This window comes from Rousettus aegyptiacus, unplaced genomic scaffold (assembly GCF_014176215.1).
Source record: "Rousettus aegyptiacus isolate mRouAeg1 unplaced genomic scaffold, mRouAeg1.p scaffold_m13_p_15, whole genome shotgun sequence".
Lineage (NCBI taxonomy): Eukaryota > Metazoa > Chordata > Mammalia > Chiroptera > Pteropodidae > Rousettus > Rousettus aegyptiacus.
In genome coordinates, this window is record NW_023416290.1 from 30,329,337 (window position 1) to 30,341,179 (window position 11,843).

An 11,843-nucleotide genomic window follows, 5' to 3' on the forward strand; every position below is an offset into this window, starting at 1 on the left:
TATCTATTTCACGATTATTTTGGCATTATGGAAATCTTCTGTAACACTTTCCATGTTTTTTTTTAGATATGGTCATAACGACTGAATTGACCTAATTCAACCAGCCTTCAAAAAGTTAACCTTTTTTCAAATAACAGCTTCCCTCATGGCTATAGTGGATATTTGTTATTTGTGAACTCAGCATTCATCCATTCATCCATGCCATCTCCTCTACCCAGATATGCATTCTAGAAGCTGGCCTTCCCTCATCCCACTAACTCCAGCATTGATTGGCTGAAGCAATCTCTATATTCCATTTCCTGACAGTCATTATTAACTTCACGGGCAAGTGGCATGTGACATTAGCTGAACCAATCAGAGTGAATCAGAACTCTTCCTTTGGAATATTGAAGTCCTGAAGTACTACAATCACTTATGCCACCATGAGGTAGGTCAGCTTGAGAATTGTGCTAATAATTGATAGGGAGCAGAAAGAGCAAAATAATGGAGAAACAGAGCTGGGGCCACAATTGTCAATCCCCTTTTGAAACCTGACTTATTCAGGACATTTTCTGAGATAAAATAAAAAATTTCCCCTTATTTTTAAGCCAGTTTCGGGTATGTACCCTGTCACAAACAACAAAAAGTATCTGGACACATATAACAGACCCCTTGGAGCCTACACTTGAGGAGGCACCATTCAAATTAAACTTAATTTCCTTCGTGCATATGGTAAAAGTGAGAAGAGGTAAATCGAATATAAGAGATGGACATGGAGAGGTTGAGAATTTTCCCAAGGTTGTAGAGTATGTTAATTTAAAAATAAAAGGCCTTCCAAAATGAGAGGCAACAAGTGTTTATCTAATATCAATAACAATAGCCACTCAGGATGCACAAATTCAGACAGAAGCCGGAACAGCATTCTGATTAGGAGAAAAAGCAATGGGTATTAATTAGAAGGGGAACAATTACATCAATAAAAGAAAGGAATTTCTATTGGTGTAGATAACACAACATAGTGATATTTATTCTAAAGAATGTTTTTAATTTTCAGTCTAGTAGCCGTCAGTCATACTATCTGCTTCTTGCTGTCTTTACAAGCAGTTCTTTGGGACATAATGTTGCTTTAGACCTAGTCCAAAGTTTATTTTGCTGTTTTAACATTCCAAAGATTTGAGGCCTAAGATGTGAAAGGTAGTTCTTGTGGTATGGCAGCTCCAGCTCCATTTTAAAGTGTCTCCATTTATATTGTTGTTTACAAGTGAGTCAGGAAAATGAACTTGATTTCTAAATGACTTTCTATATGCATACATGCATGCATGCTCACTCTCATACTGCCAGGTTTCTTATGTGTAGTAATGTATAACATTCACTCTTTCGACACACCCCTTTAGATATTCTAAATTATCATGTAAAATATTCAGATATTCCTCTCATACCAACTAAGCAAAGTACTCTGGAGAGAAGGGAAGAAACAATGTCTTTATTAGCCAATTTTGCTAACACCAATGCTACAAAATCTAGGACTATGTGATAGGCAGAAAAGTAACCCCCACATCCTAATTGTGAGAACCTGTAAATATGTTAGGTTACATTGCAAAGGAGAATTAAAGTTGCGGGTGAAATTAAGCTTGTTAATCAGCTGAGTTTGAGTTAGGGATGACCCTGAATTATCCAGATGAGCCCAATTAATCACAAAAGTATAAGTGAAAAAAAGGAGAGAGAAGAGTGAGAACCAGAGAGATGGCAGTAAGAGAAGGACTCAGACCAAGATTGATGGCTTTGAAGATGAAGGACTAGGGCCACAAATCAAGGACAGTAGACTACCTCTAGAAGCTGGAAGAGGCAAGGAAACAGATTCTCTCCTAGTCTTCAGAAGGAACACAGAGTTAGCCTAGTGAGATTCACATCAGACTTCAGACCTCCAGGACTATAAGAGAATAAATTTGTATTTTTCTCAACCACTAATTTTTTTGTAATGTGTTACAGCAGCTTACAACTAATACAGACCACTACTATGCTTTCTTTTTCAATTGAGCATTCTATTTACTAATATGCACATTTTGGCCAACAGGATGAATGAAGATAAGGTTAACAGGAAGTCTAAGTATGTTTGAACTCTGGGAAAGTCATTCGACACACCTTCTACATATCTTTCGAACATGGATCAATAACAAAATCTGGAAGATTGCATTTTAAAAAATCACAGAGACAATTTGTATAAGATATTCTGGTTGTATTCCTCACTTATGCGTAATATGAAAGATCTGATCCTTCATTGGAATGTGTTATTACATTATTTTTCTATATGGGTATTTTGGTTGATTTTTGTATGAAGCATTAATATAATTTATTATTCATATGCTTTCAAAAATATCCATTTTTCTGCTTTTATAAATTAAAAATGCTAGACACAATGTAGCTTTTTAAAAAAGTTTTAAATTTTATATTGGTATTAGGTATACAGTACCATAGTTAGAAAATTATATTTATGAAGTGCACAGCTTAGCTTTTGATATGTATATGCAATGGTCCTAGACATTTATTTTCACCATCAAGAGATTGTTCATAATAATTAAAGTTTATAAAGCACTTATCATGTGCTAGACACTATTAAGCCCTGATGTGTATTATCTTAATTAATTCACAAACTAAATAGTTATCATCGCTATGTCCCATTTACAGATGAGAACACTGAGGCTTAGACAGGTAAAATAATTTGTTCACTATCTCGAAAATAATAAATGGAAGCATAGGGACTTAAATCCAGGTCTCCTTAACTCCAAAATCCAAATCTTTTATTCTAGACATATCAAAAGCGTGGGAGTTTAAGATGAACTCTGGACTAAATCAAACCAATTTTTGGAAGTCATTTGCGAGTGGTACTTTCTGAGTTTTGTTGTTCATTGGGGTTTTATTCTTCGGTTTGTTTGTTTTACTTTAATCTTGATCTTGTTTTCTGTACTCTAAGAAAGTCTCCAATCCTGTTACTTGAAGGTTCAAAGTAGCTGGGTTCTGGTTAATTGAGGTTGAGCTATACAAATCCAGAATACCACTACTCTTTTTTAATGCAAATGGTAACAGCAGCTTGTACATGGGTCCTGAGCAGGCTGAGCACTTGAAGAAAGATCAGCCAGGACCATATACTGTACTTCCAAGAGAGCCACAGGTCCTGCAAGAGGCAGAGAGCAAATACATTCAACCTACTTCCGCTGTGTTGCATAGCTTATGTGGGTCACCTAATGTGTCTGTCAAATAAATGAAAGGTAGTTTCTTTGAGAATCTGTGAACCATGATCACTGGCAACCACCTATCAATAAGAGTCACCATATATATGAGGTGCAGCCCAGCCCCTGTGTCATCCCACTGATGTGGCCTGAGAGCAAAGCTGACCACACAATGCTCCAGCAAGCCCCATCTTCGCTCTAGGGCTATGATTCCTGGCCCATGATCAGAGCAAGGCCCTCTTTGCTGTGTGTCCATTGTACTTATTATCAATAATAATGAGGGTCACCCTTCACTGCATTCCTTTCATTTGCCAGTGCTGAACTAGGCCCTTTACCTACATTATCTCAATCACCAGAGAAATCCTACAACAAAAGTATTATTGCCCCAATTTTGCAGATGAGGAAACTGAGGCTCAGAAAAATTAAATAATGTTTATTAGTTTAGTCTGCAAATATGGGTTGAGTATTTAGTACTCTATTAGGCATATTTCTAGGCCCTGAGGATACAGAGATAAAATCTCACTGTCTTCAAGGTACTCAAGGTCTAGTAACAATTAAAACACAGAAACCAATAATTATATGATAGCAAGTCAAATGATAGAGCTACAAACAGTGTACTGTGGGAGCAGAGGAGAGGTACAGTAGTGGAGGGGAGGAAAAAGTTCACAAAACACTTCCTGGAGGAGGTGATATGTGAGCTGAGTCTTTACATATGGATAGGAATCACCCAGGTGAAGAGGTTGAGGGAACAAAAAGAGATTCGTAGGAGAGAGCAAGGTAAGTAGAGGCAAAGAGGCATAAAGTAACTTGTGTGTGTGAACCAGTGGAATTCAGTGAAGCTGGAGCATAAAGGGAAGGAAGACAAAGGTAAAAAATGAGGCTGGAGATGCAGACAGAGACAGCTCTTGGTGAACTTCATATCCTATTTAAGGATCTATGATTTTTCTCCTGGAATTTTAAAATATTTTAACTTATGAATTGACGATAATAAAATGTATCAAATGAAGAAATCTTCATCTTCTAGATGCTAAAGTTTTATGTAAAAATGTACATGTGGAAACAACCTAAATGGCCTTCAACAAAGAAAATGTGGTGTGTGTGTGTGTGTGTGTGTGTGTGTGCGTGCGTGTGTAGAGAGAGAGAGAGAGAATATTAGTCAGACTTAAAAAAGGAAATTCCACCATATGCAACAATACAAACCCCAAGGGCATTATGCTAAGTGAAATAAGCCAGTCCAAAGACAAATACTCTATGACTCCATTTATGTGAGGAATCTGAAATAGCCTAACTTATAGAAGCAGAGTAGAATGGCAGTTGCCAAGGGGAGAGGGAAATGGGGAGCTGCTGTTCAATGGTATAAAGTTTCAGTTACACAAGACAAGTAAGTGCTAGAGATCTGCTATGCAACACTACTTATTGCTAATTTACAGATTTGTTAAGAGGGTAGTTCTCACATTATACGTTCTTAACATAATTAAAAGACACAATAGTTCCCCTTTATCTGCAGTTTCACTTATCATGGATTCAGTTACCCACGGTCAACTGTGATCAGAAAATATTAAGTGAAAAATTCCAGAAATAAACAATTTGTAAGTTTTAAATTGTGAGCTGTTCTGAGTAGAGTGGTGAAATCTCTTGCTGTTCCACTCCATCCTGCCTGGGACATGAATCATCCCTTTGTCCGGTGTCACCACACTGTAGATGTTCCTCGCCCCTTAGTCACTTAGTAGTTGTCTTAGTTATTATTAGATCAACTGTCACGATATCATGGTGTATGTATTCAAGTCACCCTTATTTTACTTAATAAGAGTCCCAAAGCTCAAGTCTAGTGGTGCTGGTGATTCATATATGCTAAAGAGCAGCTGTAAAGTTCTCATTTAAATGAAAGGTGAATGTTCTTGACTTAATAAGAAAAGGAAAAGAAAACATATGCAGAGGTTGCTAAGATCCATAATAAGAATGAATCTTCTATCTATGAAACGTGAAGAAGGAAAAAGAAATTGTACTGGATTTGCTATTGCACCTCAAACTGCAAAACTTATAGCCACAGTGTGTGATAAGTGCTTAGTTAAGATGAAAAGGGTGGGGGAGGTAGATGGGGTCATAAAAAGAAGAAGAAAAAAAAGAAAGAAAGAAAAAGAAAAAAAATAATCATTTTTTTTTAATTAAAAGAAAAGATGAAAAGGCACTATTTTTGTGGGTGGAGGACGTGAACAGAAAATGTGTTCCAATTGATGCAACATGTTGCACCTGCAAGCATTGACTTCAACAAGGGATCCCTGAAACAAGTGACCACATTCACATAACTTTTATTACAGTATATTATAATTGTTCCATTTTATTATTAGTCATTGTTAATCTCCTAGTGTGCCAATTTATAAATTAAACTTGATTGTAGGCATATATAGAATAAAACATAGTCTATATAGTTTGGTACTATCCCCGGTTTCAGGCATCTTGGAGTTTATTCCCCGCAGATAAGAGGGGAATACTATGTAGAAAAACCTTAAGAATAGGTCCTTTATACTTTCTGACTCCTTCAGATCTGCAAGGAACCTAAGGCATAACTTGACTTGGAGTCTACTGACATGTAAACATGCCCCTTTTTGTGAAATGATAATGAAATACTATTCATGCTTGATTTGTGTTCGCTGCTATCAAAATGCTTGCCTGGAGGGCTATTCTGGGTCTTCATAGCACTTCTAGCCTTGCTTTTTGTTGCTACCATCTCTACCTCTTTCAATAATCTAAAAAGAGACCCGAACCAGACCCCAACAACACATGAGTCCTGGGAAATGTTTGACACCCACATTCTTCAAAGAGAAAATAGCTGGAACAAGTCAGAAAAGGCAGGGCAACATCAATACACTTATCTGAATTATCTTAGCAGGACAATGGCAAAAAGACATCACTGGGGAAAATACTTATGGTATAAGAAAGCTGATGTTAAATCTTTTGTCGGTTGTGAAACAACTCATAATAATGTAATCCAGATATATAACTGTGCTTTAAAATGTACGGGTGCTATTTATAAACTATCCTGTTTGAAGAACATATTCTAAATGGTCATAATACATTTCTTAATTTTTTTTTCTTCCAGTGTCCAGCACATGTCTACAAAATGAAATGGAACAAATAGTAGCAAATGAATGAATAAATGAATGTTAGAAAGGATGAAAAAAAAACCTGTGTCCAACGCAAAGGGATCCTAGAGATACATTTGTGCATCCCTCTCCTTTACCAGCTCAGGAAATAGAGGTCATTAAAGAGTTTTGTTATTCTTATCTATAAAAACCATCCCAGGCCCACAGAAGTCAGCAGAACTTAGAAGTATCCTTGACAAGCCTCAAAAAGAAAGAGCCCTGTGAGCAAAGTGAGTCATAACAACCCCTTCTAATTGTGAGAACCAAACAGTAGCAGGTTGTAAAAGGAAAATCCAGCATGTTCCCATAAATCCCAGAGTAAGTCTTGGAGACAGTGTGTAACAGGCTTGAGAGTGTTCTCTATCTTATCAACTATGGTGCTATCTTTAGAGAGGTTACAGTCTAGTTAATAAAACAAAATATAGTCCTTGCGATGACTTTAAATCACTCCAAGAGCCACTTGCAATCAAAAGCAAATTAATAGAATATAATGTATTAAAAGGAAGGCGTCCAGGAATAAAAAAATGTTGCACCACCCTTTGAAAGAGAGCTTTTCACTCATGGACACCTCTACTGCTCATCTGCTGAGGACTCACTTTGGTTTGTTTTCCCAGTAAGAGTGATGGGCCACACCCAGCCACTCTTATTTAAAAGAGATTCCTTGACCAGTGTTAGAGGTGCAGTCCCTAGCCACATTTGCTTTTCTCCAAATCTGTCTGTCTTTTTGAGAGAGCAAACATAACCATGGCTAAAATGTGATACTTTCTTCAACCAGCTTCCTGAACTAAATTAGAAGATAAATATAAAAGTTACACTAAAAACCATGAACTTTGACTTGATTTCTCCTTGCCCAAGATTGTGCCAGACAGAACTGTAAGGTTCTAATAACCATCAGCGATGTAGTTCTAAAGAATAATTTCTCACCTCATTTATTTACACACAAAGTTGCCTTCTATTTGTCAAAATTAACTACACTCATCCATGTGTACTGCTTTGTGCTGGGCTCCTTATTGTACCCTAATGTGAGCAACAAAGTCTTGGTTGCAGCACTCACTGGAATTACTTTCTAGAAGTGATCCATCATAGGATGTGGCCTGGGGGTGGGGAGAGGGGTTCAACAGAAGAAGCATCCTGGGGTCCCCACTTCCCTCTGCCCATAGGATTACGTTCTTAAAAGAAAAGTGCCACAGGCCTGGGACGCTATAATTATCTCAGCCATTTAAGGATTATGCTCCTGGGAGACTATAATTATCCAAATATTGTTGCATTCAGGGATATTTTACTTACAAGGGAGTGCCTTCATTTTTACTGGATCTTTCAGGGGGGCCAAAGGGTGTGTCCCCTCTAATGTGATTCCTAAAAGAAACTAGAAATAAACAAGTGTATCTGGCACAAGGGTGGGGCCCGACTGAATCCAACCCACCCAAGGACTTTTCACGTGGGCAGAGGAACCGGCTTCCTCTTCTTGCCTTAAAACAAAAGTTATGTACCACTCTAGGCCCAAACTCAGGGACTTCATTATTCCTTAGACCAACCCTTCTTTTCCTCCATACCCACCCACAAATATATTTTCAGTCTGAAGTCTACCTATTTTGAGAAAGTTTTTTTTATGGCAACGAAATTTTGGTTAATAAAATTCAGTCAGTTTCAGGTGTATAATTCAATAGTAAGGCATAATGTATTTACATTGTATGTTCACTGCCCATACTTAGATTTCCTTCTGTCATCACATATTTTACCCCTTTTACCCTATCTACATCCCCCCTCTCCCCACTACCCTCTGTTTACCACTAGTCTATTGTCCATGTCCATGAGTCTCTGTTTGTTTGTTGCTTTTAGGTTTATATACCACATATAAGTGATATCACATGGTTTTCAACTTTTTCTGTCTGGCTTGTCTTACTTAGCATGATTATCTCAAGGTCTATTCATGTTGTTGCAAATGGCAATATATCATCTCTTCTTATGGCTGAGTAATAGTACTACCGCTTCTTTATCCAATCATCTATCATAGGACACTTCAGTTGCTTCTATGTCCTGACCACCATGATATTTTTAGAAAATTTTAAAGAAAGTTCTGAGCTTTTAAGATGCAATTTCTACCTGAGGTTTGTGTATCATATCATTCACATCAGAATATTCTTCCACCCTGAACTTTGACCCTTTATTACTCCCTTTAAATCCAATGAAATGCTATTCACTATAGAAAATTATGTAGCTTTAAATGGGAGCAGAGGGAGGAAGGACAAGAGGAAAAGAAGAGAGAACTACAGTATAGGAAAGAGATGCTTAATTCACTTCAGTGAACTTTCTTGATTAAAATAGCTAAAATCCCATTTTTACAATGTAGCAAGCATTATTCCAAGAATTCTGTGTCTCATTAATCCTGACAGCATTCTTAAGAAGTAAATACCATTGCTGCCCCTATTTTACAGATAATGAAGCCAGGAAACAGAAGTTAAATAACTTGCTCAGTATCACACAGCTGGTATGTGAGAGAGAGAGGAAGACCCACACGTGGCAATCAGACTCCAAAGCTACTCTTAGCCACCAGGGCATGCCACTTCCTAATCTGAGGTGCTTGTCCCATGCCAGACATTGTATGCAATATGGTGAGAGGAACAGAACAATGAGAGGGCCTGGTTTCTGCTTCCACAGCCCTCTATCCACAAGGAAAGAGACATGGAAAAAGTAATGGAGAACAAAACAGAATGTGACAGATACAATTGGAGAAGTATAGACAAACTGCTCTAGGAGCTTAAAGAAAGATGAGATGAATCCTGGTGTAGCGTTATGAGTGGCTTTTGACATGTAGATAGACACTGAGAAGGCATGGGATGGATGGCACTTTGTGCAGAGTAGAACAAACATCATCAGATGCCCTGGGAAATTCAGGATGAGCTAAGACATTACATGCAGGAGAGGCAGCTGTGAGAAATAAGATTATAAAAGCAAAGAGATAGCTGAGTCTGGGGAAGGCAAGCATTCTCTGTGACTGAGGGGAGACAAGGATGAAGACAGGGTTTGCCCAAGTTTTGATTTACTGTGATCTAGAAGGTCATAAAGTGCCTGCCAATTCAGTCAGAATACTATATTTTTCTTATATATTCAGACCACTTTTCTCATATTATCTCTGTTCATGATTTTACCCAGTCCTATTCTTCAAACAGCTAGTATCCCCTTTGTTTACTGAGTACAACCATCCCAAAACTTAGTGATTTAAACAACAATATCCATATACTTGTTCACAGTTCTGTCATTTGGGAAGGTCACTGCTCCATGTGGCATTAGTTGGGGCAGCTTAACTAGGGCTGGAAGATCCACTGTCAAGATGGCCTCACTCACAGTGCTGACCAGATGGTGCTGTCCATCGTCTGGAAGTTTAGCTGGGGTTTCTTTTCTCTTCCAGCTGACCTCTCAATGTGACTAAGTTGGGCTCCTTATAGCACAGCCACCCAGATGTCAAACTTCTTTGATAATGGCTAGCTTTCCCCAAAGAGTAAACCTAGAAGTTGCCAGGTCTTCTTAAAGACTTGGTCTCAGAAGTCTAAAATATTACATCTACCACAGTTTATTGGACAAAGCAGTTGGAAAGCCAACTCAGATTCAAGGAGAGAAGTGTACCCAGGGCAGCTACAAAAGCAGTAATCTACCATTATACCTATTATCGGTCAGTTTCAGGACTGCAGATAAAAAGTGTTAAGATCCCACACCAAGACACATCACAATTAAAACGCCAAAGGTTAAATACAAAGAAAGAATATTGAAAGCAGCAAAAGGAAAACAAATAATTATTTATAAGGAAACACCCATAAGATTGGCAGGTGATTTCTCAAAAAAAAAAAAAAAAACTGCAGGACAGAGAGTTTGACAAAAAAATATTTGATAGGATGAAGACCCAGGATATACAAACAATAATAATTTATCCAGCAAAGCTATCATTTAGAGTTGAAGGACAAATAAAGAGCTTTCCAGAAAAAAAATAAGCTAAAGGAATTTATCACCACCAACCCAGTATTACAGGATATGTTGGAAGGACTTCTTTAAAAAGAAAAAAAACATGTATCAAAAACAGGAATAAAGAATGGTAATAACTACATTCCTATCAATAAATACCTTAAATGGGAAAGAATTAAGTGCTCCAACCAAAAGATAGAGTGGCTGAAAAGATAAGAAAACAAGACCCCTACATATGAAAAGGAAGGGAGTAGAAAACGATATTGCTTTGATGAACCTAGAAGGTATTTAAGTCAGACAGAGAAAGATAAACACTATGTGATTTCACTTATATTTGGAATCTAAGGAATAAAAAGAACAAACTAATCAAAAACAGACACAAATATAGTGGATAATTTGGTGTTAGACAGAGGGGAAACGGGTTTGGGGGGCTGGGAGAATGAGGTGAAAGATTAAAGTACAAATTAGTCACTGATGAATGGTCATGGGTATAGGGAACATGGCATAGGGAATGCAGTTAGCATTAATATGTTGGCTAAGTGGAGGGTCAGAGGAGGGAGGGTGCAATTGAGGGATCATTTTATGAACTATATAGTTGTCTAACCAATGTACTGTATACTTGATATTAATTTAAATAAATAAATAAATAGTGCTAAGATATTGTCCTCGTGTCAAAAACAAGTCATCTCTATCATTGTGATTTGTGTTAGATTAAAAGAGAATAAGGAGACACAACAACTGAAAGTAATGCCTAGACTCTAATTGAATCCTGATTTTTTTTAATCCAGCTAAATAGACATATTACAATGAGGATTTAAATACAAACTCAATATTAGATAAAATCTGAAAATAATATTAACTTTTTCGGTGTGATAGTGGTATTGTGGTTTTGTAAGAAGTTATCCTAATTTTTGAGAGATGAATAATGAAGTATTTTAAGAGTGAGATATTATGATATCTGCAACTTTCAAATGATTCTGAAAAAAGATTATAAATTGATAAATAAAGCAAATATTGGCCAAACATTAGCAATCATTGAGTCTAGATGGTAATAATATGGTTGATCAATATATGATTCTTTAAAGGTTTCTAAAATTCTTTGCAATAAAAAGTTAGAGATGTGAAACCAATATAATATTGAATGTCGACTGTAACTGAAAAATAAAATTTTTTAATAAATTTTTTTAGAGTGGAGATGAAAAGATAAGCTTAGTTCTGAACTTCTCTATGGAAGAGGTTTCCTTAAGAGAAACCAAAAAAAAAATACACATAAAAAAATCACAAGTAAATGTGTAAGCTGCTTCACTGTATACCATGACTTAGAAGATTGCTGTCAGGTAGATACTGTCTTCCTTCTTAAAATACTATCCAAAACCCTCAGAGTTAAAGTCTGAAAGAAGACCATCCTGGAGAGGAGAGGTTAGCTGCATCAAGCAACGCTACCACCCTGTTGACTACCCTTTGCTTTATTTTCTGACTCAAGAGAAAAAAATGCTTTTTCTTCATTTCTTCTGCAGAGAGAGACTAAAACTGTCAA